Below are 7500 nucleotides of genomic sequence, written 5' to 3'. Positions count from 1 at the left end.
AATCGAGTAATAGTACGGAAGTTTTACTACACAGGAGGTTTATCGAAAGATGAACAAAAGAAAAAATAATGATGCAATGACAGTTTTGTGGTTTATATCTGAAACTTGCAGGAGCTGGAAGAAACACTGTTGATAGAAAAATATGTATAAATGAAATGATGAATGATTATGGATGTAAAAAATCACTGGTATCTTTTAATTTCTGAATGTTGCAATATATAATTTTTCATGATAATTTTTCTTTCTTTATTTAACTTTAAAAGGTATTTAGATCGCATTTTGTGTGGAATTGTATGTATTCCTAACAGGCTCTCTTCCCACTAAGAGAAGGAGCATTAACTAGCAAAAATCTGCGTTAGCAGATTTTAATTTACCTTTATCATAAGCATCCATATAATCTAGGTAACATCCTATGAAAATTATGAAGTATATGGTAGGAAAATTTTAGTAACTTACATATAACCAGTAATTCCATTTTAAAATACTATATGAAAGAGACCTTAATTTTAGTTCGCCTCGGAATATTTGTTTTTAGAAATGTAATACACTGATATTAATCTTTTCTTTCAAAATAAGTCATCATTGATGATAGACGTCCGCTGTAAAGAATAGCTTATTCAGAACAGAGTAAAACAATAGAGCTTTGCAGTGCGTGCCTAATTATCTACGTATGAATACTAATTATACATATACAAGAAGCTTCGACTTATGAATTGTTATTGAATCATAAGCACTGCATTATTTTTGTTTTTTTAATATTGGGTGTTGCAGATCATAATTATAAAAAAAAATATTTTAAATTGAAACAATACTGAATTTGGCTTAGAATTAAATTAAGCGTTTAGTATTTACTCCCTTCAAATTCACAGGTACGGAGTTTTTGTTTGATTTTCTGACATGGACATCATTTTGAATCGCAGATATTATCAATATTATTTGCTAAGCTACAACCCTAGTTGGAAAATCAGGATGCTATAAGCCCAGGGGCTCCGACAGGGAAAATAGCACAGTGAGGAAAAGGAAAATAGGAAAATAAAATATTTTAAGAAGTATAGCATTGAAATAAATATCTCCTTTATAAACTATAAAAGAAAAATTCAACAAAACAAGGGGAAGAGAAATAAGATAGAATAGTATGCCCGACTATAGCCTACCCCTTAGCAAGAGAACCGTAGCCCAAGACAGTGGTAGACCACGGTGCAGAGGCTATGGCACTACCCAAGACTAGAGAACAATGGTTTGATTTTGAAGTGTCCTTCTCCTAGATATGCTGCTTATCATAGATAAATAGCCTCTTTTACCAAGAGGAAAGTGGCCCCTGATCTATCACAGTGCACTAACTCCATGAGTGAGGAAAAATCATTTTTTTATCTGTGTTATGACGGAGGAGAATATGTAAGAAATAGGCCAGATTATTCATTGTGTGAGTGCGTGTGTAGAGGGAAAATGAACCGTCGAAAGACCCTATAACTCTCTAGAGGTAGTATCTCAACTGGTGGCTAGTGGCCTAACCAACCTACTACCTACCTGTAAAAAGATATGTACAGTTAGAATCAAAAGAACGCCGACACACAGGAAATATTTCGTCAGATGTCTCTAGTATTCCCATGACAAAACAGACAACGAGTTGCTCCTCTTACTACTGCTACGAAATGGGTGGAGCCTTCTCCAACCTTGGTGAATCGAAGACACTAAACGGCTGTCTTTGTTAGCGCAAGCATTGAGATGTTGCAAATCGTGTTGCCATATTTCATTCTCAGTTATCATTTGACGTCTCAAATATCAACTACAAATACTGAATAAAAAAACACAAACACACACACACACACACACACACACACACACACACACACATATATATATATATATATATATATATATATATATATATATATATATATATATATATATATATATATATATATGTATATGTATATATATATGTGTGTGTATATATACATATATGCATATATACATATTTATATACAGTATATATACACATGTATACAGTATATATATATATATATATATATATATATATATATATATATATATATATATGTGTGTGTGTGTGTGTGTGTGTGTGTGTATGATATATATATATATATATATATATATATATATATATATATATATATATATATATATATATATATATATATATATATATATATATATATATATATATATATATATATATATATATATATTATGAATCCACAAAATCATGTAGAAAATATTGGAGTGTCGTAGCTAAACAATTCCTTCCGTTAACAGCTATATTTGATTATTTTAACATTAGTCCTGTTCAAGTTACCGATGAACGAAAAAAAGTAATTTCAATTATGTTTCTATGATAAAGAAATATTAATAAAAAAAACACCATACATGAGTTATACCCACATAAAGGACGTTCAGAGAGAGAGAGAGAGAGAGAGAGAGAGAGAGAGAGAGAGAGAGAGAGAGAGAGAGATCAAATGGTTTGAACTTACTCTAGTTAATGAAGTAATGTAACAGCACATAAACTCCCTTTCAGACATTTATGCATATCAAAATATTGTTTGTCCATATTATGCAATGTTTCCAATACAAATTATTATATTATGCTCCCAAAAACTTATAGTTATTGTTCAGATGATAGATCGACTGCTAAAAACTACTTACAGTTTATAGATATTCATTGAATGTAACATTTCGTAATACATGAGGATACTTTATTGTAAAATATTTCCCAAATTATTCAGATTCAGGGGTATGCGCCGTTTCAGTCTTTAGACTCTAAGCCACTTTACCATTCTTGAAATTTGTCATCTCACCGTCTGCTATCTTGGCCTTGAAGGATTAGCATTGGCATTTGAACTAAAATCTTAAACATATATAGTAAAATCTTAACTACATTGCTAATTCAATCTTTATCGTAAGTGTTTTATTCACTCGATAATTTTCGAAACTAAATGGCAAAATTGGAGATAGTTATTACAGGATACAAATAACGGGATTATTCTGTTAGAATCAAATGCTTATCCAAATAAAGGGTGATTTTGGGGGAAAATAACTATAATTGCTTTTGGGCATTTGGAGGATTTGCTTCCTTAAGGATCCGTATACCAACATCTGTCCGGCTGCATATACAGTAGTTTGATCATTATATTTTATACTCCTCTATATACGTTAAATGCTCTGTAGGAAAATTTAACCAGCTGCTTTAAAATCGACCAAGATATTTTCGTTAACTGGAATAATGATAGAGGAATGGCATATATATTGTATAAAAAATCTGAGGGGCACCACTTATTCATGGAAGCATGTTTCACAATGCAATTTTTTTTTTTACTTCGATGTAGATTGTAAAAACTAAGATAGAGGAAAATGAGATACAGATCTCCAAATGCCTTATTCCGGAATCCAGCTAATAAATATCTTTTTTTGATGTCACACAATTATCAAATAGTTCCAAGTTGGAATGGTCAAGTGAAGGTGTTTCTGCTGCCGCTTGGGAGAGATTTCTTTTATGGAGGCACAGTGAGAAGCTAAGAACCAAAGTTGACGCCCTAAAACGAGCACCGAGGCAGAAGGGCTTTAATTTTAAAGATAATATTTAATAAATGAATGAATAAATAATGATAGAAACAAACACAAATATTAAATAATGAATCAGCGGATAGAGGAATAAGCTCCGGAAATAAAATCTAAAGAATGAGAGAAAATATTTAGGAATCCATGAGTATCGCTCCTCAGCTGTATAAGTTAGTGATTAAAAGGGCAATCAAACTTTTATTTCCGAGATATTTTAATATTTGGTTTTTCCTTTCCCCTACTCACGGCACCAGCTGTAGAAATTCTGGTTTAACTAATACCCTGATAGGCTGAGGTGTTGGTATGGATAGCTTTTGCTCGAACAACCCGAACTAGAGCTTCACGGATAATAATGCATTTTTCGCTTGTTAAGCGCCCATCTACTTTGCGTAATTTACCCGGTCAAGAGACCTACATCTAGCACCCCATAGCTGGGCTAATTTGGGTACTTGATCACTGTAAATAAGGACTTTATCATACAAAGCTAAGCCTATTTGAATCAAGAGTATAAGACCTTTGTGCATGAAATTGATAAGAAGTAGGTTTGATCTCAAAGCTGTTTAATTTCTCAAGATAAAGCTACTAGCAATTATATAATCATTGATAACTTACAATCAGGGTATTAGAATGGGGAATCATTTCGTGCTTATGCCATCTATTCGTGTATATTTTCAGGAAAAATTATAGGAGAATTCGTTTTGGGAAATTAGGTATATCATAGTTTCATGACAAAATTTCTAAAAATTATGTCGTTCTGAGACTATGATTTGTCAATAAAAACAATTTTTTTAAACCCTTTACCAGAATGTGATAGCGTCCTCATCTACCACAATATAAGTTATTTTCGATACGAAATAATAAATTCTGATTGTATTCAAGGTGCTTTGCAGTCATCAGTATCTATTATATCCATCATCGATTATCTATTATGAAAAGTTAATACTCAAATTTCGTTACTTATCAACCTTCCATCAACAGCAGCTAGAATAATACTGCGGCTATCTTTTACAAATCAACTAATAATGAATTAGGTTAGCCAAATTTACTAGAACATTGACGGGTATCAAATAAATCTCAGGCAATGATACAATATCCTACAAGCTGTATCATGAGTCTACAAGCAGCCTGTCTCCACAACCCATAAAACAGAAATGACTTTCCTATTTGCTCAGTGTCGGAATGGCCTGGGCAGGGAGGTTGAAGGAGAACCCCCCCCCCCCCCCCCTTCCCTGGAAAGTGTCTACTTGGTCCCTCTTACGAAAAAAGTAGTAATTGAAAAATAATATTAAATATATATATATATATATATATATATATATATATATATATATATATATATATATGTGTGTGTGTGTGTGTGTGTGTCTGTGTGTGTGTGTGCATGTGTGTGTTTTGTATTTGTATTGAAAAGTTGAGACGTCAAATGATTATACAGAATTGAAATATGGCAACTCGATTTGTAACGTGTATACTTTTGCTAACAAAGACGGCTCATTACTGTCTGATTCGCTAAGGTTTGAGAATGCTCCGCCCATTCCGTAGAAGTTGTAAGAAGAGTAACTCCTTGTCCGTTTTGTCATGGGAACACTAGAGACATCTGACGAAAGAGTTTCCCCGAGTGTCGGCGTTCTTTTGATTCTAACTGTACATCAATACTTGAGAGAGAGAGAGAGAGAGAGAGAGAGAGAGAGAGAGAGAGAGAGAGAGATTCAGATTTTATTTGAATTATTTGACGAGTGAAGAGGAAATTTGTTAGAAATAAGTTATTCTGAAGATATTCAATAAAAAACTTAGCAGAAAGATTGCATAAAGATAAAATCGCTTACGTAGATGTTTTATGGAGAGTCAGTTATGAGTTACACTTTGAATTAAAAGTTTGAAGGATTGTTAGTTAAAATACTTTGGGAAAAACGATGAAAACTCTGAGACTCCAGGCATCATATAATGAATCTGATGCATAAATAAGAAACGAAGTTTCATAAAAAAAAAAAAAAAAAAAAAAAAAAAAAAAAAAAAAAAAAAAAAAAAAAAACTTGTAATGACAAAAATATAACATAAACAAAACCAAAAAATTAGATAATACTATGAAAACGATCAACCGGTCACTTCATGCAATCAATTCCTATTTGACTTTGGAAAGCATAAGTTGGGTAGACAGAAATTGTATTATTTTTTTTTTGCAATTAATTTTCTCTATAAATAAAACTTTAAGCTATGTATGTGTAACTACCTGAAAGATTTTTATCTATCACGAAATATACGACCAAATGAACTGCAATATGTGTCAAATTGTTTATACCTACTTTTTTCCGGTAGAATAGTAGACTTTGAAAGTCACAAACTGATGTGTGAAACATTCCTTATACACAAATGTGCACTTTCTGTTGCACATATACATAAACAAAACCACACGCACACAGACAAACACACACACACACACACACACACACACACACACATATATATATATATATATATATATATATATATATATATATATATATATATATATATATATATATATATATATATATATATATATATATATATATATGATAAATTTTGCACATTTTTACGTGTTTATCACATTCAAATAAGCTATATATATTTTTGATACATTAATGTCTGGATTCTCTTAACGACCTCAGGATCAGACTCCCAGGCGAAATCACACAAAGACAAGAGCTTGGCTCCGGCCGGGAATCGAACCCTGGTCGGCAAGCTTGTATAGACAGTGACTAAGCCACTTGGCCACGAAGAAAGATATGTATGTATATATATGCATATATATATATATATATATATATATATATATATATATATATATATATATATATATATATATATATATATATATATATATATAGTTATCATGCGGTATCTAATTCTCTCCTTTATCATTGCCAGTGAAATTGGAAGGAGTATTATTTTACCATATATGTTGATATATCATTTCCTGTATTGACATATTGGAATTATTAAACAAATAAAAAATATCTAATGAACGTTCATGGAAACATGGATTCGACTTAGATGAAAACATGCATTCGGGGATTCATCTCAAAATATTATATCATGATACAAAATAATGAAAACCACGCATTTAAACAAAATTTATTCTCTACTTTAACCAATGGTTTAAAATATGCTTCTAACAAGAAATGCTCGGAGTTTTATAATAAAAATAGTATCCGTCTAGACTCTAGACCATGTGTATAGAAACATTACCATACAGTATAATTATCATCTTGAATATCACTATTATTAACCAGCCTGAACCTCTACGCTGAAAAACAAAATTCTACAAACCTAAAGTGCCAAAACCGGTAAACTAAACCATTTTAGACTAGAAATAAAGATTCAGAGAACAGATTTTGAAATACTAATAAAGGAGGGGACATATTAACAAATTCCAACACATGACTAACATACAAAATAATTTCCAAAATTACACATTTTGGTCAAAGTAATAATGAAACTTCTATAATATTGGGTAGAAATAATTGTATTAAATTGAACTATACAGTGAAAAGTATAGTCTGTGAATATCAGAATGCAAAAGGTGATCAGAATTATAAAACAAACTACTTATCAGCAGGTACAATGAGCTAGTTGAGTGACAGCTAGATATTACCATCCAGACCATGATTTTAAATTTACTAGATTGAAAGCTTTTAACCACAAGATCAAGGGGAGTTAGCTGCTGACGACCAGGTTGGCAACTAATATTGATAGCAAGCAGAATAAATTGATTTGATATTTTACCTGAATAGGCCAGGCTTCGAATTCTTGTTGGAATTTGTCAATATACTAATACAACTTTCACAATTGATGAAAAGGGACTGTCAAAATTTGATTTTCACTGAAGAACCACTCTAAATGTTACAATCACAGTAAAAAATTTAGAAATAGGGTACCTAGCAA

At 31.3% G+C, this 7500-nt stretch overlaps 1 protein-coding gene across 1 annotated transcript in view; it reads right to left on the bottom strand.

Annotated features, from left to right (window-relative positions):
• Nucleotides 1-7500, bottom strand: part of LOC137643573 (thyrotropin-releasing hormone receptor-like) — a 65599-nt gene that overhangs the window by 50813 nt on the left and 7286 nt on the right. The gene's annotated exons all lie outside the window — the stretch shown is intronic.

Source organism: Palaemon carinicauda, chromosome 7 (genome assembly GCF_036898095.1).
Source record: "Palaemon carinicauda isolate YSFRI2023 chromosome 7, ASM3689809v2, whole genome shotgun sequence".
Classification (NCBI taxonomy): Eukaryota; Metazoa; Arthropoda; class Malacostraca; order Decapoda; family Palaemonidae; genus Palaemon; species Palaemon carinicauda.
The sequence above is the reverse complement of the archived record's forward strand: the minus strand, read 5'-3'. Positions and strand labels throughout refer to the sequence as shown.